The sequence below is a fragment of the Dasypus novemcinctus genome, chromosome 4 (assembly GCF_030445035.2).
Source record: "Dasypus novemcinctus isolate mDasNov1 chromosome 4, mDasNov1.1.hap2, whole genome shotgun sequence".
NCBI lineage: Eukaryota > Metazoa > Chordata > Mammalia > Cingulata > Dasypodidae > Dasypus > Dasypus novemcinctus.
This window is the reverse complement of record NC_080676.1, coordinates 362781-385462: the sequence shown is the minus strand read 5'-3', so window position 1 is coordinate 385462 and position 22682 is coordinate 362781. Positions and strand designations below refer to the sequence as shown.

The window sequence follows — 22682 nt, the reverse complement described above, 5'->3', positions numbered from 1 at the left end:
CAGTCACAAAAATAGTAAACACTCCATACAGAGAACTCTAACAAACCCTTTTCCCCCTAGATACCCAGAACCACCAATTTTAACATTTTGCCACATTTGACATTATCATTCAATTTGTCTAGATTATTTAGTTTATTGGCATATATTTGTATATAATATTCTTTTGTAATCTTTTTATTTCTTTAATGTCAGTAGCATTGACTTGCATTTCTGATATTATTTTTGTGTTCTCTTTTTCTGTGTCTAAACAAAGGTTTTCCAATTATACTGATCTTTTCTAACAGCCAACACTTGGTTTTGTTGATTCTATTGTTTTTCTATTCTGTTTTACATTTCTCTCTTCTAACCTTTATTATTTCCCTCCTTCTGGTAACTTTGAGTTTGGTTTGCTATTTTTTCTACATCTCAAGCCTTAACACTTAGTTATTCATTTGAAATCTTATGTTTTAATAAAGTTGCTTACAGCTATAAATGGCCCTGTGTGCACTCCCTTTGCTGTATTCCATAAACATTGGTATGTTGTGCTTTGTTTTCATTAATCTATATGTAATTTCTGATTTTCCTTGTTATTTCTTCTTTGATCTATTGGTAGAGAGTGTGTTGTTTATTTTCCACATATTTGTGAATTTTTCACCTTTCTTTCTGTTATTGATTTCTAGCTTCATTCCATTGTGATCAGAGGTGACACTGTATGATTTCAATCTTTTAAAATTTACTGAGACTTTTTTCAGAAAATCATCCATGTACACTGGAGAAGAGCATATATTCTGCTGTTGTTGGGTGAGTTGTTCTATATATGTGTTTTAGGTCTGTTCAGATGATCTGTTTCCTTATTGGTCTTCTGTCTGCTTGTTCAATGCAGGTTTTTTTTTTCAGAAGGTACTGGGGATTGAATCCAGGACCTTGTACGTGAAAAGCTGGTGCTCAACCACTGAGCTACATTGGCTCCCCAGTGAAAGTTTTTTCATTTGTTTCTTTTGTTTTTAGGAGGTAACAGGGATCAAACCTGGGACCTCATATAGGGGAAACAGGCACTCAACCACTCAAGCTACATCCACTCCCTACAATACAATATTGAAAGAGTGCCTTTGAAATCACCTAGTGTTGTAGATCTGCTTATTTCTCCCTTCAATTCTGTCAGTGTTTGCTTCATGTGTTTCGGGACTCTGTTGTTAGGTGCATATAACAATATGCAATGTCTTTCTTTGTCTCATATAAGAGTATTTGACTTAAAATCTGTTTTGTCAGTGAAAATTGGATTGTGTGATTGGGACTCAGGTATGTATTTCCAGTTCACCATTGGCTTCCTGTTACTCATAGCAGTGATCTCCAGGTGAAGGGTAGTGGTAGAAAATTATACGCCGGATGAGTGCGCAAGATAATCCTGTATTCTACCATTTACTCTAGATTCTTTAAGGTGTCAGAAGAAAATACAGGCATGTCTCTTTACCTTTTTTATGTAAAAAAAGAACAGAATTAGCCTTTGCTGATTTGTGGATTGACATTTTATTTAATTTATAAATAAATGTAAATGAAATTGATGGTTCAAAAATATTTTACTGACTTAGGTGAGTGATTAAATATTTTAGAGATCACTAATAGGTTTAAAGCCAAAATATTTCCCAGTCTTCTTTACCCAATCCCAGTGCTTCTGCAACCTTTAGCCCGTTACTAGGTTCAGATTTAATTCCTGTTTTTTGCACAGTTCCATTGACTTGCCACATGTTTTTTTCAGGTCTTAATTTTTTTTATGGTTTTGCCGCATATTTGCAGAAAAACTACTCTTCATACTTAAGCAATGAATGTTTTATCCCCTCAGTGAAATCCAAGGTGCTAGCACACTCTCACATGATCTTGCACTGAATCCTTTTTTGATCCCTATTTGAAGTGCACATATTTGTAGTGTGGGTCCTTTAAGTCATGTAGTAGGTCCTTCAAGTCATATAGTAGGTACATTTTTGTATTTATGTGCCCTATGAGAGAATAAACTCCTTGAGACCAGGAAGAGTATTTTATTCCACTTGGTACACTCAGAAACTGAGGCAGATCCAAGTACATGTGAACACTCAGATACTTTTGCAGTAATAAAGTAATTCATTGACAAGGTATTTCTTTTTTACCCACAAAGTATAACACAAAACAAGGTATATAGTAGAGATCGTTTGGAATATATTCCGATCAACTTTCAATAGTAAAAATGGTAAGAATTAGACCTTAAATACCTTTTTCGCATCACCTGATGCTGACCGCTTCATACTGAGCAGAAATGTGCTGTTCCAGGGATCACTGTCCTTCAAGGACGTGACTGTGGGCCTCACCCAGGAGGAGTGGCAGCACCTGGACCCTGCTCAGAGGACCCTGGACAGGGACGTGATGCTGGAGAACTACAGCCACCTCGTCTCAGTGGGTAGGCATTGTTTTCCCATGTAAACTACCAGTATGTATGTCCTTTCTTATTTAAAGAAACTTGTGGAATCTTTATAGAATATAATATTTAGGTTTGGGATTCAGAAATCAAAGAAAATTTATCCTTTTTTTGCATCATAAAGAATATGTTTTCCTCTGCCCCATGATGTGATTAAATGGGTCTTTTTAATTGTGCCCTGCGTGAGGTATATTCTCTTCCTTTATTTTATTTTTTTAAAAGATGTTTTTATTTATTTCTTCCCTCTCCCCTCTATGCTCTCTCTGTCCATTTGCTGTGCATTCTTCTGTGTCTGCTTGTCCTCTCTTTAGGCGGAACCGATCCTGGAGCCTTCCAGAGTGGAGGAAATGTGCTCAATTTCTTGCACTACCTTGGCTCCTTGGTCTGCTGTGTCTCTTATTGTCTCCCCTCTGTGTGTCTTTTCATTGCATCATCTTGCTGCGCCAACTCTCCACTCAGGCCAGCTTGCCATGTGGGCCAGCACTCCTGAGCAGGCCAGCACTCTGCGCAGGCCAGCTTACCTTTGCCAGGAGGCCCTGGGAATCAAACCCTGGACCTCCCATATGGTAGACAGGAGCTCAGTTGCTTGAGCCACATCCACTTCCTCTTCTTATCCTTTGGAGGCCTAGAAACACGTCCAGCTTGTCCCAAGTCATATAATTCTCATTCACAGGGTATTGTACCTGTAAACCAGAAGTGATCCTCAAGTTGGAACAAGGAGAAGAGCCTTGGTATTAGAGGAAGAATTGCCAGGCCAGAGCTATCCAGGTGAGTTAGTGACTATGAGCCAGATGAAATTTAGGATAAAATTAGACCACAAAGGCTTAGTTCAGAGATTAAGAATCTTGATATGCTCTTCAGAAATAATTTTTAAAGGCTTCAGACCTTTGAAAGTGGCATGTTGCTATGACTATAATACCCAGTATTACTCAATAAACCAATATCTTCCAGTTTTGCACAGAAGTACTGTCCTTTTTTGAGATATCAGTTATACATAGTTGAGTACACAAATCTTAAGTGTACAGTTTAATAAGATTTTGCATATATTTTATGGACACCCTTGTGCCCATCATTGAATTGAAGATACAGAGAATTATCAGCACCCCTAGGCTTGTTGATATCCTCTTCCCAAAACAAACGCTGTCCCTCATTCCCTGCGAAGCTGGCTACTATTTTAACTTCAGTGGCCATAGGTTGTTTATGTGTTTTTGAACTTAAGATAAATGGAAATGTGGTATATATTCTTTTGTCTAATTTCTGTGGCTCAGCATTATATCTGTGACATTTATGTCGTATGTTGTTCATTGTTTCATATTACTGTATAGCAACTATACCAAAGATTATCTAATATTGAAAGATATTTGAATGGTTTTGAGTTTTTGGGTATTTGGGGAAAATGTTATAGATGTTGTTGTGTATATCTTTTGGAGGACATAAACTCTCATTTCTGTTAGGTATATGACCAGAAAGAGTGACATGTTTAGCTTTAGTAATATTTAAACAGTTTTACACAGTAGTGGTACTAAATTATGCTATTTCCAGCAATGTATGAGAGTTCTAATTGCATTACATCTTGACAACACTTAGTATTGTCAGCCCACATAATTTAGCCATTCTTGTTATTGGTCTATGGTATCTTAGTTCTATTTCACTGGCAACTAATGATGTTGAATATCTTGTCATATATTTGTTGGCTATTTTGATATCTCTTTTTGTGAAATAGCAGTTCAGGTCTTAAATCCATATTCTATTGTTGGGTTATCAGTCTTTTTCTTATTGATTTGTAGTTTTACTTCTTTTGTCAGTTGTATTTATTGAAAATGTGTTTTCTCAATTTGTGCCTTATCACTCTCTGAATAGTATATTTTGATGAACAGAAGTTTATTAAAAAGATTATCCTTTCTCCCACTGACTTGTGGTGTTATCATTTTCATTTATCTTTTATTTGATTAAGTTTCTGGCCTCTCCATTTTGTTTTATTAGTTGATTTCTCTATCCTTATGACAATACCACTTTCTTTTTAATTATCTTATAACTTAATCAACGTTTTTGACATTTGACAGTGTCAGCTTTCTAGCGTTGTTGTTTTAAAGAATGCCTTGGCTGCTCTTTAGCACGAAGGCATAATGTTGCCAAGGACATCTTTTTTTCTAATTTATTAATTAATTTACTTAAACATTTATTTTAATTAGGAAAGTTGTATGATCACAGAAAAATCATGTAAACAATACAGCATTCCTATATACTCCCCATATTTGGATAAGTGTAGTATATTTGTTATAATTCATGAGAAAGCATTTTTATAATTTTACTGTTAACTGTAGTCCATCATTTACAGCAGAGTTCACTGTATCGCACAGTTCCATGTTTTAGCTTTTAGTTTTTATTCTACCGTTTATACAACCTAAAATTTTCCCTTTTAACCATATTCATATGTATAATACAGTTTTGTTAATTACCCTCACAGTGATGTGAAAAATTTTACAATCAAGCCAAACAGAAGTTTTGTGCAAATTAAGCCTTAAGTCCCCTTCCCATATCCCTAACCCAGTTCTGGGTAACCTACATTCTAGAGTCTAACTTTATGAATTTGCTTATTCTAATTTCATATCAGTGATATCATACCATATTTGTTTTTTAGTGTCTGGCTTGTTTCACGCAACATAATCTCTTCAAGGTTCATCCATGTTGTCACATGAACCAGAACTTCTTCCTTTATATGACTGAAAAATATTCCATTGTATGTATATACCACATTGTATTCATCTGTCCATTCATTGGTTGATGCACATTTGGGTTGCTTTCATCTTTTGGCAATTGTGAATAATGCTACTATGAGCATCAGTAAACAAATATCTGTTCAAGTTCCTGCTTTCATTTCTCTTGGATATATATCTAGTAGAGGGATTGCCAGGTCATTTTTTTTTTCTTTATTAGAGAAGTTGTGGTTCACAAAACAATCATGCATAAAATATTGTATTCCCATGTACTACCTAAACAACAAAAACTTGTATTGGTGTGGAACATTAGTGTAGCCACTCCAGCTCTCTTTTGGTTACTTTTTTTTCCCATCCTTAAACCCTCAGCTTAACTTTTATCTGTGACTTTAATGTGAATCTCTTGGGTCATGGCTTTTTTATTGGTTCTGCTAGTCTCTGCCTTTTGATTGGAGAGCTTAATCCATTTGGCATTTAAAGTCACTACTGATAGAACAGAACTTTCTTCTGCCATTTCGTTATTTTGCCTTTGTAAATCTTATACATTTTTCATCCCTCACTTCCATTTATGCCTACTTTTATATTTATTTGCATTTTTGTGCTGTACTGTATTGTGTGCCTTCTCATTTCTATCTGGATATATTTTTCATTTATTTTCCTTGTGGTGTCCAGGGGGTTAAAATTTAACATCCTAAATATATAATAATCACATTTGTTTTGATACCAACTTAACTTCAGTAGCATGAACATATAATTTTCCTTTTCCCCTTTGTCCCTCACCATTTCTTTTGTTCTTGTTACCACTTATATCTTTATACATTATACATTGTCTGTCCAAAATCATAGATTTATCATTACTTTTTATGTATTTGATTTTAGCACCTGTGGGAAGTAAGAATTGGAATAAGATTCTAAACAATACAATAATTTGACATTTATAATTACCCAAATACTTACTTTTACTGCAAGTCTTTCTCTTTTTAAAAATTATTTTTAAACAAGCTTTAGGTTTTATAAATATTACATAAAAAATATAGGGGATTCCCATATGCCTCACTCCTTCCCCCTCCAACACTTTCCCACAGTAACAATATCCATCTTTAGTATGGTGCATTTGTTACAATTGGTGAACATATATTGACGAATGACTACTACCATGGAGTAGTTTACATTATAGTTTACACTCTGTCCTGTGCAATTTTGTAAGTTATGAGAAAATATATGATGGCCTCTATCCATCATTGCAATGTCATGCAAGACAATTCCAGCATCCTGAAAATGCCCTCATATTGCACCTATTCTTTCCTCTCCCTTCCCTTTGAACCTCTGGTGGCCACTACCTTTATATCATTGATAAAAGTTCTTCCGTTGCTAGAATAATAATAAGTCAATAATAGAATAATAATAAATCTACTTTAGTCCATTGTTCCTTCCCTAATCTTGAGGATTTGGAGATGGTGATGCACACTGTGTCTCTAATTGAGAGGGGGCTTAGATCCCATGGGGCAGATGGATCTATCTTGCTTACAGTTGCAGATGCTCTCCGTTCCTTAGGATGGACTCCGTTATCATCTCCTTGTTAGTTGTCCTGGATGAGTCCAGTGAACTGGAGAGTAGGTGTTGCAACTCTGCTGAGATTCAGTGCTTAACTGGCACATGGACGGACCACAGATTTAAGTCTTTGGGAAATATATTTAACAAGTACAGTGCTAATTATAGGTTCAAATAAAAGGGGCAGTGGAGCCATATTTAGAGAACTTAAATGATTCTAGCTCTGTTACTCTGGGGAGCATAAAATCCAAAGTAAGGCCCACTGACAGGGTGCCACATTCCTGAGTTTGTCTGCAATGTTGATAGTGCCTGGATGTCTCTAGAGCCCTCAGAAGCCCCACTACTTGAGACACACTATTTACTGTGGCAGTCAATGAGATCCTGCTGAGACATGCATAAGCCTAACCTCTGGAATGACCTCTCGACTCACTTTGAAATCTTTAGCCATAAAAACTCATTTATGTTTACCATTTCCCCCTTTTGGTCAAGGTCTTTTTCCAGATGCATTGCTAGTTGGTACTGAGTAATAATCCCTCAGTGCTGGGGAGGCTTATCCCCAGGAGTCATGTCCCATGCCTGAGTGAAAGGTAGTACATTTATATACCGAGCTTGGCTTCGAGAAAAGCGACATTTGAGCAAGAAGGAGATTTTTAGGAGGTAACTCTTAGGTAATATATAATACTAGGCTAAGTTTCAGTTTCACAAGAAAGATTTCATAAGTACTGTATTGATATCAATGGCCTGGCTTAGTGGTCTGTCTTCCTTCATTAGGCACAGCCCTTGTACTTGGGGTATCCTTGCTGTCCTATTAGAAAATATAGCAGGACTCCCCAGGATACAAATACAGTGTTCTTTCAGTTGTTGTGTGGGTCTCCACCCACCAAGACAATGCCCCATGAACACTTGAACATATTCATATGGCTTAGAGGCATGCCCCAGGTGCACCCCTCTCCACATATCCCACCATCACTCCTTTAGCTTTGCTTATGGGGTAGTTCTAGTGGTGATGAAGTCCTTTAGGTTTTGATTATCTGAGAATATTTTAATCTCTCCCTCATTTTTGAAAGAGTCTCTCAAGATACAAAATCCTAGAGTGGCAGTTGTTTTCTTTCAGCACTTTAGTGTTTCAACATTCTGCCTTCTTGCCTCCATGTTTTCTGATAAGAAATGGGCACTCAGTTTACTTGGGGACTTCATTTTATGTATCACATTGCTTTTCTCTTGCAGCTTTAAGAACTCCCTTTTTGTCCTTTGCCTCTAATTGTGTAATCAATATATGATGGGGTGTATTTTCTTTATATATCATGTTTGGTTAAAGTTCTTTGAGCTTTGGATGTGCATATTCTTTTGTTACATTTGGGAACTCTTCAGTCATTATTTCTTTGACTATTCCCTCTGCCCCTTTCTCTATTTCTTCTCCTTCTGGTGTGGGCTACCCCTGGGGCCATTAGCTATACGGCTGGCCGGGCCGCTAGCTAGATGGCTTTCGCCTCGGTGAGGCGAACTTCTCGAACGGGTTGTGAGTGACGACGGGGCCCCGGTAACACATAGCCAGGTTAAACACACAGTAACCACCCCGGAGACGCAGGCTCCTGGTGCAGGTCTGGTTTATTGGGGAAGGGGCACAGCTTATATAGGCAGGGGTGGGGGCTTGAGGTGACGCGTCAATTACAGATGGGCTAAGGGGATTGGGATAATATGAAGCAGCTACTTGATGGGATGAGGCAGTTTTGAAGTTGGCGCGCGCAGGCTTCTCTGGCGGGAAGCTGGCCAGGAAGAAGGAAGGTGCCTTTTGTGATAGCCATTGTGTATGCTTAGCGGCCATTCTGGCTACATGTTGTTTGCCAGCAAGCTCACCAACATTCTGGGACTCCCATAATGTGTATATTGGTGCATTTGATGGTGTGATCTGTAGCCATCTTATGTTTTTTTTACTTTGAATATATCTTTTTTCTTTCTGCTCCTTAGTCTGACTCATTTCAATTACCATGTGTTTAGGTTCATTGATACTTTCTTATGCCAACTCCAGTGTACTTTTGAAACCTTCCTGGGGATTTTTCAGTTCAATTACTGTGGTCTTCAACTCCAGTAGTTTTGTTTGGTCCCTTTTTTTTTTTTTTCTCCTCTTTTTTTTTTTTTTAAATGTCACATTCAAAAAATATGAGGTCCCTAAATGCCCCCACCCCCCTCACCCCACTCCTCCTTTTAAAAATTTCCATTTCTACACTTAGTGTGGCAGTTTGATATTATTCATGTATTCCAAAAAGAGATGTTGATTATGTCTGTAAATGGTCTGTTGCTCTGGGCATGATACCCTTTGATTGATTTAAATTCAAGGGCTTTCCATTTACTTGATTCAATCAAGATTAGGGCTGTGATTTGACCATGTCATTAGGGTGACTCATTTTGAGTCCCCACCCTCTTTGTGTGCTCTACGAATGGATGTTCAATCAAGAAGACAGGAGAAGGTACACAGAGTAAGGGAGCTCCATAGATACAGAAGAAGATCCTGTGGACCCTGGAAGAGAGATGAGCCATTGGCCTAATAGTTTGCAACTGACCTTGTGAAGGGACCAGAGCAGCTGAGCCTAGGAAAAAAAACAGCCTTCAAGACCGTAGCTGAGATCAGAAGGAGCTGGAACTATGGAGCCTGAGGAGGAAAGAGGAAGGCTGAACCCTCACAAATGTAACCTGCCATCTTGCTTCAATATGTGGCAACAGTTTGGTGAAGAAGTACCTTGAGTTGGACTCCTTAGGGCCTTGTAACTGTAAGCTTCTACCCCAGATAAGTACCCTTTATTAAAGCCAACAGATTTCTGATACTTTGCATCAGCACCCCCTTTGGCTGACTAGTACATTTAGAATGTCATATTGTTCATTCATTGTTTTCCTGATATCCTGTAGGTCCTTCTTTGTACTTTCTGTTATCTCCTTGAGCATTTTTACATTTAAAAAAAAAATTTAAGAATGTTTAATAACAATTACCTAAATTCATAAAGAAATTAATTTGGGCAAATGTGTTTTGCTCTGCAATCCATTAAATGCATTTTCACTGTGAGTACTTCATACTTACATTCATTCAGACTCACAAAATGCCACTTATAGCTTTAATATCAAACATAGCTGTTAAAATTAGTTCACAAAAAGAGCCTAAAGTGCAAAGTTTCCATTTCCAAAGGTCCTAAGACTATCTTCAAGCAGTGGAGAGTAGATGTTACCACAACCACTGCACACGCCACTTTTTGCAACATACCTTTGTATGTAAAGCAAGGTATGTATCTGAAAATTTTATATATTTGCTCTGATTACATATTGTAGTTATGAAGTAGTCTTAACATATAGGAAAAGATATACTTCAAACAATTAGTCCCTTAGAGTAGAGACAGTTTTGTAAAAAGTCTGTAGGAGAACAATGTCTATAAAATTCATTGAGAATCCCAGTCTGGCGGAGACCTCTCTTTGATCAGCTGGAGTGATGGTACTCAGGCGAAGCCTGTCTGAAAGGTTCCAAATTAATTTCAAGGTAACGGAGCCAAGAGAGGGACTCTGGCTGGCCAAGCCTTGGCAGCCATCACCTGTGTGCAGGAATCAGTTACACACTAGTCCCAGAGTTAAAGAGCCAGGGAAGGTTCAGATCCCAGCCCTGCAGCCTCCATTATTACATTCAGGCTCGCATAAGTAAATGAACTGGGGAGAAAATTTATTACATGGCTGAGAGATTCCATAAATGGATTAGTGACAGTTTTTATAAAACCTGTATTTGTCAACAAAGCTTTGCCCCACAACAGAACATCTTCAATCCATAATTAATGTTTTAGATTCTCCTCAGAGGGACAGGCAAAGAGTTTTCCCAAAACTTGTTAAATGGATTAACATACCTTAAATATGTTCATCAAACTGCTTACTTTATAATAATATAATCATAAAGGAGAGAAAATTTTTCTTTTCCTAAAAAGCAACAATAAATCAAACTGTAAAACAAGAGTTATTGACTAAGTTATCACTTAGTTACATTTGTGTATCCTAAATCCAGTTCCTCCTGGGACTCAATCTTCAGTAAATTCTAACCAGAGCGAAATTCTGATAATCGTGCTGAGTAAACACCATGACCTAACTCTTAGATATCAATTTTCTACTTCTCTGCATTATTGAAAATCAGATTCCTGATTGCATGTCATTTAATGAAAGAAGTACTCATTTCTGTTAAATCTGAAAATATCAAAACCTGCAGAATCACCTATTCAAGTTATTTTCTGACTCATTAACCCAACTGCAGGGACATATAAAAAAAAGTAGAATTTAGTTCATTATTTTTTTCAGTATATTTTTAATTTATTTTTAAAAGATACTTAGATTACATAAAATGTTACATAAAAAAATGTAAGGGATTCCCACATGCCCCAATCCCCACACCTCCCACTTTCCATCACATTAACAACTTCTTTTATTACGTGATGCATTCATTGCAATTGATGAACACATTTTGGAGCATTGCTATATAGCGTGGATTATACTTTACATTGCAGCTTACTCTTTCACTCAATTTTATAGGTTATGGCAGGATATATAATGACCTGTATCTGTAATTGCAATGTCATTCAGGACAATTCCAACTCCCAAAAAATACCCCCATATCCTCTTTTTCCGTCTCCTTGCCTTCAGCATCTCCAGTGGCCACTATCTCATCAGTGATGTAATTTCTTCCATTGCTGGAATACCAATAAGTCCACTCTAGTCCATATTTTATTCCCCAATCCTGAGGATTCTGAGATGGTGATGCCCACTCCACTTCTCATTGAGTAGGAGCATCAATCCCATATGGCTGATGGATGGAACTCTCTTGCTTGCAGTTGTAGACTCTCTCAGTTCCTTGGTATAGTGGTTGTCCATCCTCACCTCCTTGTTAGTGTTCTGGGTGAATACAGTGAACTGGAGAGTAGGTGTTGCACTCCACTGAGGCTCAGGGCCCAACTGGCACAAGATTCAAGTCTCTTGGATGTACACCTACCAACCCCAGCACCAACTATAGGTCCAAGTAGAAGGGACAGAAGAGGCACGTGGAGAGAAGTCACATCTGAGTCCAATTCTGTCACACTCAAGAGCAGAAACTCTGAGGTAGGACCCATTTTTGAGGCACCTAGAGCTATCTGCCATTACTGTAGGACCTGGGTGTCTCCAGAGCCTTCAGGAGCCCCACTATTTGGGGTAGTATCTAATTTAGCATTCTATGATGTGATGTGAGATGTGCATAAGCATTATCTCTGGGATGACCTCCCGACTCACTTTGAAATCTCTTAGCCATATGAAGTCATTTGTCTTTACCTTTTCCCCCTTTTATTCAATGTCTTTTTTTCCCCGTTGCAGTTGTTCAGTGGTATTAGATGGTAGTCCCTCAGTACCAGGGAGACTCATCCCTGGGAGTCTTGTCCCATGCTGGGGAAAAGGTAATGCATTTATATGCTGAGTTTGGCTTAGAGAGAGGTGGTATTTGAGCAACGTGGAGGCTCTCAAGAAGTAACTCTTAAGTACCTACAGCACTAGGCTAAGTGCAGTTTCAAGAGCAAAGGATTATAAGCATGGTAATCAATATCAAGGGCCCATCAACAGACAGTCCTCCACTAGTCATTGTCCTGCACTTGGGGGATTGTTGTTATTCCATTAGACAACGTGGCAGAGCTCCCCAGCATGGGAATTTAATATATTTTCAGTTATTGTGTGAATCTCCACCCACTGTGACAATGCCCCATGAACATTTGAACATATTCATGTACCTTATATGTATGCCCAAGTGAACTTCATCCCATGCATCCCCCCATCAGTGACACCCCACACCAGTGATCCTCCCCTGCCGCAGTTGTAACCCCACTGTGGCCCAAAACTTCTTCAAAGATAAAGCCAAGGGTATCACCAAGTACAATTAATAGAAAATGAAATAATAGTGATAGGTTTAAACATAAGAAATAAAATACTTAATTTAGAAAAACTAAAATAAAATTTTTAAATTGGGATGTAAAAAAATGAAAAATATTAAAAATTTTTTTTACATTTTGCCTTTCATCACTAATATCTGTTGTCCTTTATGTACAGTGACATTTTCTTCCATTTCTTCCCCAGTGTCTTACTTTTTTGCATTTTGTCTTGAAAGTAGTTTAGGTCACAGTAAAGTCACATGCAGAACACAGGGGACACCTAGATCCACCATCCTCCCCCTTTTTCTCCTTCATGTATCAATAAACTTTTTATATGTGGATGGTACATTTGTTACAACTGATGTAAAAATATTGAAACATAACCCCTGAACATGGTCAAAGGTTTACATTATGGTCTACTCTCAAGAATATACACTTTTATAAATTTTTGATGAAATTCAGCATGTCCTGTATCCATGATTGCAAGATCACGCAGACTCCTTCCATTGCCCCTTAAATACACCCTCTTCCATCTACTCTAATTCCTCCCTCCCCCACCCCTTGGGGCCCATGGCAACCATTAGGATTCACTCCTTGAAGGATAAGGTTCATAGTTTCTTGCAACAACCACTGAGGGCTTGACTCACTGATCTGACCGTCCAAATTAGGAGCCGCTCTTCCTCTCTAGAGACACCCCTCTTTCAGAACATATCTGGCCTCCCCATAATGGGAGTCCGACACTTTCCCACTCATTATGTGGGTCTCCACCCACTGATACAACACACTATGACAAAATGATCCCTTGCACATTCTCTAGAAGCCTCCCCCAAGTGTCCCTGTCCCAAATTCCCCCTATCCAATATCCTAAACCAGTAACCCTTCATTGTCATATTGTAAAAAGAGCTTTCACAACTTTTTAGTTTCAACCATACACCTGCCAATCCCCAGTGTTAATCTGCTCCCTCTCCAATCTTACCCCAGTTCCTTGAACCATCCAACACACCCTCCTCATCCTACCCACCTGTCAAACTTGCATCAACCAAACCAAAAGTATCTCCACACCCCTGTCATATCCCTTCAGTATACAACTACCCACACCTTATCATAGATTTCTCCCATATAGACAATATTCTTCCATTTATTTAATCCTTCTTTCATTTCCGTTACAGTATTGTGTAGTTTTCTATGTATAATTCATTTACATCTTCAGTTAAATTTATTCCTAGGTATCGATTCTTTTAGTTGCTATTGTAAATGGAACTTTTTCTTGATTTCCTCCTATGATTGTTCATTTTTGGTGTACAGAAGTGCTGCTGATTTTTGTGGATTGGTCTCAATAACCTGCGACTTTACCAAACTCACTTATAAGCTCTAGAAGCTTTATTGTAGATTTCTCAGGGCTTTCTACGTATAGGATCCTGTCATCTGCAAATAGTGAAATTTTAATTTCTTCCTTTCCTATTTGGATGCCTTTTATATCTTTTACTTGCCTCATTGTTTAAGCAAGTACTTCTAACACAATGTTAAATAGGAGCTGTGGTAGTGGGCATTCTTTTCTTGTCCCCAATCTTAGAGGGAAAGCTTTTAGGATTTGACCATTGTATATGATGATAGCTGTGGGTTTTTTATGTATCCCCTTTATCATGTTGAGGAAGTTTCTTCCTATTCCTTTGCTTTGCAGTGTTTTTATCAGGAAAGGGTGCTGTAGTTTATAGAATGCTTTTTCTGTGTATGTAGAGATAATCATGTAAATTTTCTTCTTTTGATCTGTTTATGTGGTGTATTACATTGATTGATTTTCTTTTGTTGAACTATCCTTCCATGCCGTGGATGAAACCCATGTGGTCATGGTGTATAATTCATTTGATTTGTTGTTGAATACGATTAGCAAGTATTTTGTTGAAGATTTTATCATGTTTTAATTAAAGAGATTTTCTGTAATTTTGCTTTCTTCTGCTGTCTTTGTTTAACTTTGGTATTAGGGTAATGTTGGCATCCTAGAATCTGAGTTAGACAATGTTCTTTCTACTTCTGTTTTTTGGAAGACTTTAAGCAGAATTGGTGATAGTTCTTTCCAGAATGTTTGGTAGAATTCACCTGTGAAACTGTCTGGTTCTGGGATTTTCTTAGTTGGGAGTTTTTTCATGACTAAATCTCATTATTTGTGATTTCTCATTACTCGTCTGTTGATTTCATCAATTTCTTCTTACATCAATATAGGCTGCTTGTGTGTTTCTAGAAATTTGTCCATTTTCTCTAAGTTGTCATTCTTGTTAACATATATTTTTTTTTTACTTTTTTTGTCTTTATTTATTTTTTAATGTTACATTTAAAAAAATGAGGTCCCCATATACCCCCCACCCACCTCACCCCACTTCTCCCCCCATAACAACAACCTCCTCCATCATCATGAGACATTCATTGCACTTGGTGAATACATCTCTGAGCACCGCTGCACCTCATGGTCAGTGGTCCACACCATAGCCCACACTCTCCCACAGTCCACCCAATGGGCCATGGGAGGACATACAATGTCCGGTAACTGTCCCTGCAGCAACACCCAGGACAACTCCACCCCCCAAAAATGCCACCACATCACATCTCTTCCTCCCATTCCCTACCCTCAGCAGCCACCATGGCCACTTTCTCCACACCAATGCCACATTTTCTTCGATTACTAATCACAATAGTTCATGAATAGAATATCAGTAAGTCCACTCTAGTCCATACTCTATTCCTCTGTCCTATGGACCTTAGAATGGTTGTGCCCACTCCACATCTATGTCAAGAGGGGGCTTAGATTCCACGTGGATGCTGGATGCAATTCTCCTGCTTTCAGTTGTAGGCACTCTTGGCTCCCTGGTGTGGTGGTTGACCTTCTTCACCTCCATGTTAGCTGCGTGGGGCAAGTCCAATAAACCAGAGTGTAGGAGTTGCAAGTCTGTTGAGGCTCAGGGCCTGGCTATCACATGGTCAGTCCAGAGATTCAGGACCCCAGGGTATACACTAAACCCCAGCACAAACTACAGATCCAGTAAAAGTAACAGGAGAGGCTTGTGGACAAAGATCACATCTGAGTCCAGCTCCTTCACACAGAAACAAAAACTCCAAAGTAGGGGCAACTGACATGGCACTGAACTCGATCTGCCATGACCATGGAACCTGTGGGTCTCTGTAGCTCTCAGAAGAACCAATACCTGGGTTTGTATCTACTTTATCTGTCTCTAGGACTCTGCTGAGTTGTGCATAAAAGCGACCCCTCTGATAACCTCCCAGTTCTTTTTGGAGACTCATAGCCATATACACTCATTAGTCCTTTCCATTTCTCCCTTTTATTAGGTCAAAAAGCATTTTTAACTCCTGATATTATATGTAGACTGAGATATTCTGCTAGTCCAAGTTGACCCTTTTATTCAAGGCCATTTTCTAGTTACATCATCAGCTCGTACTTGATAGTAATCCCTCGGCGCCGGAGGCTCATCCCCGGGAGTCATGTCCCACACTGGGGGGAATGTCACACATTTACATGCTGAGTTTGGCTTCGAGACTGGCTGCATTTGAGCAACACAGAGGCTCTCAGGAGGTAACTCTTAGGCATTTTCAAAGCATCCTCTTATTTCTGTGGGGTCAGTAGTGATATCCCCTTCATTGTTTCTTGTTTTTGTGTATTTCTACCTTTTCTCTTCTTTTTCTTTATTAGTGTATCTAAGGGTTTGTCAATTTTATTGATCTTCTTGAAGAACCAGCTTTGGCTTTGGTTTTTTTAGTGCTTTCTTATTTTCTATTTCATTTAGTTCTGCTCTAATCTTTGTTATTTCCTTCTTTCTACTTCCTTTGGGATTATTTTGTTGTTCATTTTCTAATTCCTCTAAGTGTGCAGTTAGGTCTTTGATTTTAGCTCTTCTTTTTTGATATTTGAATTTATGACTGAATTTTCCTCTCAATATAGCTTTTTCTGTATCCCATAGGTTTTGATATATTGTGTTGTCATTTTGATTTGTTTCAAGATAGTTACTGATTTCTCTTGTAACTTCCTTCTTGACCCACTGTTTGTCTAAGAGTGTGTGGTTAAACTTCCATACCTTTTTTCCTAATATGGTCCCCTGGCTCTTACTGATTTCTAGCTTCATTCAATTGTGGTCAGAGAAATTAGTTTGTATAATTTCAGTCTTTCTATTTGATTGAGATTTGTTCCATGGCCTATCATGTGGTCTATCCTAGAGAATAATCCATGTGCCCATGAGAAGAAAGTATATTCCACTGTATTTGGGAGTAGTGTTCTGTATGTCTATTAGTTCCAGATTCTCTGATGTACTATTAAAAGTCTTTGTTTCTTTATTGATTCTCTGTCAAGATATTCTATCTAATGGGGATAATGGCCTATTAAAGTCCCCCAGTATAAGTGCAGAGACGTCTTTTTCTCCACTTAGTGTTTCCAGTATTTGCCTAATGTATTTTTAGATGCCCTGGTTAGGTGCATAAACATTCGTGATTGTTCTTTCCTCTTTAAAGATTATATCTTTTACTAATATAGAGTGTCCATCATTGTCTTTTAAAATAGTTTTGCATTTAAAGTCTATTTTGTCTGATACTAGTATAGCTACTCCCACCCTTTTTTGTTTGTCGTTTGCTTGCAAAATTGTTTTCCAGCAAGTCACTTTCAGCATCCTTGACTCCCTTGGTATAAGGTGATTTTCCTGTAGACAGCATGTGGATGGGTCATATTTCCTTATCCATTCTGCCAATCTGTGTCTTTTGAGCACTGAGTTTAATCCATTAACATTCAATATTGTTACTCTCAAGGAATTACATACATTATCTCTATTTTCTTTGGGTTTATGTATGTCATATGTTGTTTTTATTTCTCTTTTTGTCCTTTTAGTTGTTCTTACACTGTCCTCCAACCCTCTGTCTCCTGTTTTTTCCTTTCAACCTGTATAACTCCCTTGTGTATTCCTTGAAGAGCAGGTTTCTTATTGGCATACTCTCTTAATTTCTTTTTATCTGAGTATTTTGAACTTTCCATCATTTTTGAGTGCCAGCTTTGCTGGATAGAGCATTCTTGGCTGGCAGTTTTTTCTTTTAGCACCTTAACTATGTCATACCAGTGTCTTCTCACCTCCATGGTTTCAAATGATAAATCAGCACTTAATCTTATTGAGCTTCCCTCATATGTTCTCTTCTCTCTTGCTGCCTTCAGTATTTTCTCTTTGTCTTGAGCATTGGACAATTAGACAGGAGTTGTGGAGTAGGTCTGTTGGGATTTACACTGTTTGGGGTGCCCTGCACTTCCTGGACATGTACTTCCATCTTCCTCAGTAGGGTTGAGATGTTTTCAGCCATTATTTTTTCCAACACTCCTTCTGTCCCCTTTCCTTTCTCTTTTCCCTGTGGGATGTCTATAATGTGTATATTTCTGCATTTTGTGTTGAATCCATAAGTTCCTGCTGGATTTTTTTCTATCATTTTATTTATCCATTCTTCTATCTGATTTCAGCTGTATTGTCTTCCACATTGGTAATTCTTTCCTCTGCCTGTTCACATCTGGTGTTATGTGCTTCCAGTGTCTTTTTGATTTCTTGGATTGTGCCATTTGTCACAATCATATCCATTATCTCTTTATGTATGTTTACAATTTCTTCAGTATGTTCTCCCAATGTCTTCTTAATATCCTTAATCTCTTCCTACACTTCATTAAATTAGTCGATGATATTTGTTTGTACAAGTTTGATTAGTTGTTCGATGTTCTGCCTCTCCTCCTGTTTTTAAATTTGTTCATTGGACTGGGCCATGTCGTCCTGTTTCTTGGTATGGTTTGTAATATTTTGTTGCTGTGTGGTCATCTCTTTTTCTTGATGGGTTTATTCAGTTGGTTAGCTGCTCTCTCTACTCTAGGATTTTATTTAGTTGTTTTTGTATGTGTGTTAAGTTTTCTGTTTGACACTTTGTTCTTCTTATTCTGTTTCTTCGTTTGTTGTTTATGTTCCTTGGAGGAAAAATATTAATGCCAGAGAAAGCAAAAGAGGTAAGAAAAGAAAAAGGATAATAGTAATAATAATATTGAAAGTTAGAAAAGAAACCATATAAGACCTAGGAAAATGAATATTTAACTCATATAAGCAGTGTAGAGTAATAGGAATAAAAAAATGGAGTACCTACAATGAAATGGGAAACCAAATAGAGAAAGATATGTAGCATGAATTAAAAGGCCAGAATCATGAGGATAGAGGGAAAGAGAAAAAAAGGAGAAAAAGAAAAAAGTTAATAAAAGAAAAAAAACAGAATAGATGATATAGAAATAAAAACCAGAACAACTGAGGACTAAACAGAGAGAGGTGGAATGTAAGAAGACAACAGAAAGTGAAGATAGAACAATGAAGGAAGGAAAAGAGATAGCACTGGTAGAGAAAATTGGCATACACAGAAAAAGGGAAATCAAGGAAGAGGAAATATGCAACAAGAAACAAGCCAGCAGCACCTAATTTAAAAAAAGGGGGGGGGGGAGATAGGGGGAAGAAAGAGGAAAGAAAAACAAGAAAACAAAAATAAACAAACCCACAAGCAAGCAGTCAAACAAAAACTAAGAACAGCCTTCCCTCTTAGGCCCCTGTGGAGCTTCTCAGACTGCCGGTGTTCATCAATCAGTTTCCTTGCAGCCTTCCTTCTGCAGGTTTTGAAGTGGGTTTTAGCAAGTAAACTACATTAAATTTTTTTAAAATAACCTTTTTTTTTAGGAAAAACAAGAGATCCAATAGAAGCTAATACAAGAATAATGTCTATGTTTTCCCTGTCCTAAATATCAGCTGGATGTTTGATATCCCAGTGGATCATTACTCTAATAGGAGTTGGGAATCAGACTAGGGACCTTGTATATTCAAGGCCATTGGGTCAGTTAGTTCTTCAGAAAGCTATCCAGTCACTTTCCTTTGAGCACAGTTTGACTCTTTACAGTTGGATAGATTCCTGCTGATGAGGAGTGTGTCCTGCCCCCTTTCTATTCTTATTGCTTTTTCTCCCAGGGCAGCAGGATGCAATAACCTGTGTGAGGGGATCCTCCTTCACCTCTCCTGGTCAGGTTGAGTTCCCTTTTGAAATTCAAATGGGACCCTGGTGACTGAACTCACCACAGAAAAATGACTCTCAGCCCTCTCCCAGACCACGCCCTCCTCCCAGGGGACTCTAAATAGGCTCTGGGAAGCTTATTAAGTGCTTCCTACTGTCCACCTCCCTTAGGGGAGTTAAAATTTTGATCGTTTTCAGCATAGAACTAGTCAATTGCCTGACATTGCCCTTTCCCAGGCCAAGTTTCTGTATCCCAGGATGGTTAAGTAAATCAGATTCACCTGCCTCTCCCCTCTTCCTGGTTCCACTTTGCTCCTCAAAGCTCAGTGGGAGTCCAGGCAACAAAACCCACAGAAAGAAAACCCCTCTCCATCCTTTGCCACAACCCTCCCACTCTCTAAGAACGTTCCTACCTGCTGGGTGGTTGGCAGGAGTTGGGGCTGGCAGGGGCTTTTTGCCTCGAGGGTAGGGCTTAGCCTTCCTGCGTTTTCCAGCCTCAGGAGCAAGAAACTCAGGGTTTTACCTTTAGTAGTTTCTCTTTGTTCAGCTTCTAGATGCCCTGAAGCTTCCTGCTCTTTGGATTCCCAAAACAGCTGACTTGGGCAAGATCTTGCCACCACTCAGCCATATTTTGCGAGAGAGATGGTGAGTGCACACTTAAACTGATGCCATCTTGCCACCTTCCCCCATTATTTTTTTAAGGCTATTCATGGATAGTCAATTACAAAAGAAAGACTCAGTAGTAAGTCTCAGATTCTATTTATTAGCACTCAATTATATAACTAACAAAACTGGCTTTTTATGAAAAACACACAACTGGTATTTATATTCAGTCAGGCTACAGTATAAACTGTCAACTCTAAAAGATACCTATTTGTAACTATTTTTTTTTAAGAAAATGTAAATGTAATATACCAAAATACTAATAATGGCTGAGGTTGGGCAATAGAAATACAGGTTACATTTTTTTCTTTTTCAATCTTTCTGCAGTTTCCAATTTTTCTTTAAAGAGCATACTTACATAAATATGAATAACAACATAAAATGAGTGGGTATACTCCTATTCTCTATATTTACTATCCTAAGGTGATAAGCTATAGTGATTTCTGCCCAAATATACCCATTCCATACTTCTTTGTCAGCTCTCATTTCATTGGAATCAGTCTCTAGAAGAGCATTCTGGTTTTCATATCAAGAGCATTCATTGTGACATCTTAAATTCATCATTTGTCTTGGAAAAGAGGGGTAGAAATATCTCTGTAAGCCTGGCCTCTCACTTCACAAACTATTCAGATATACGCAAAGTCAAATTTTATCCATATTTCAGTTCCTTTTTGAAGGCAAGGTCAAAGCCTTGGAGACCCAAGTTGGGGGTCACCAGGGATGCCAGGGAACAAGTCCATTATCCTTATTTGTAGAAATGGCCTGTCTTTGACTGTTGAGGTAAAACATCCTTCACTGAGGAACCCTCAAGTCAGAAAATAAACCTTAAACACACAATATGCCTATACTCCCTTTCTCTATATCTGTGTTTCCACATTGACAAATGGGCTGAAATATACCAGACCTCTCATTATGAGGCATTTTTATACCATGGAAGAGATGAGACCAGAATCCATGCCTGGTAAGGGCGACCTGAAGTGATGACTGACTGATATATCCCTTTAAAAAACACTAGACTTTACATCCGACTTTACATCCAAAGGATTTGTGGACTGAAAGCATTTTTTAAATTCTGTTCCATAAACCAATTAGGTCTCACTGAGGCACATTAGAGGTCCCAAATATATTTAGTTCAAATATCATTTTTAAAATACATTTTTTTAAACTATAATACAGTATACTCCTTCAATACCAAATGTTTTTACCTTAGAAACCACCAATTAAATTGTATTTTCCCTTCTTTATCTAGCAACTGTTATAAATTTAACCTTAAAATAGACTAAGCTAATAAAATACAATCTATATCACACATTTTTGTTCCATGATGATTTCTTACTGCCAACAGAGTCCTGCTGCTAAAATAATTTGAAAATCACAGAAGTAGAATCAAGTCAGTTATTTTTAAATTTGAAATTTAGTTCCTTATTGGGTTTTGTGCCTTGGATCCTGTGTAGTTTCTAACAGGTGTAAGATTCTTGGGCATGCCAAAAACTGCTTCTACCCTGTTGTGGAATTTAAGAGAAGTTCAATTATTTGAGTATAGAGAGGCCAGGACTCAGGAATGATTTTGAGAAGGAAAAATGGTTTATTGACGACCGGCTGGACTCGGGAGCTTTCAGTTTGAATCCCGAGCCCTGAACAAGATTTTCAAACGTCTTTTATACAGAGAGGAAAGGCCAAATGGTCCCTTTGTTTCAGTTCTCAATAGGCTTCAATTAGCATATATCTTCCACATCTTAGGTAAGCTTTTAGCATGGACTCCAGACATTCTAGATAAGCCTTTAGCATATTTGGTTTTTGCATTTCCCCTAAATACTTAAAGTTTATAGCCCTTGCATTGTTAAACATTTCCTGGGACTGGAGCCGCTGCCAGTCCCTAAGGGCAGGACTGCAGCCTCTTACTGTTCCACACCCACAAGTCAAACAACTTAGTTATCTCTGAAGAGACAAAGAGCCTTCCACCCATAGCCCACATCATTCCCCCCCTTTTGCCAAAGTTTACTTGCTAAGCTTTGGCATAATTATTGTTGGAGCTATGAGGTGGATGGCTGTTTGTTGTCTTGATTGATTATTTATCAGTCTTTAGTACAGCATCCAGGACTGTTTTTAGAAGTTTAGAACTTTTCATTCTGGACAGCAGAATCTTGGGCAGGGGCCTCCCGCAGTTATTCTGCTGCCACTGGCACTCACGTGGATTTCCAGTCAGGTTCCAGATCCATCTATTACTTTTATTTTACTCTTAAAGAGTTTACACCTTTAATTTAAAAGGGGTGCTGAAGGGAGACGATCTCTTTTCTGTAACTGCTTCCTGCTGGCCATGGGCTGTAGTCATTGCCTAATAAGGTGTAAAACTCT

The 22682-nt window shown here is 38.2% G+C and overlaps 1 pseudogene; it reads left to right on the top strand.

Annotated features, from left to right (window-relative positions):
• Positions 1-665: 665 nt before the first annotated feature.
• LOC139438855 (zinc finger protein 37A-like) overlaps positions 666-22682 on the top strand; it is a 74846-nt pseudogene continuing 52829 nt past the window's right edge.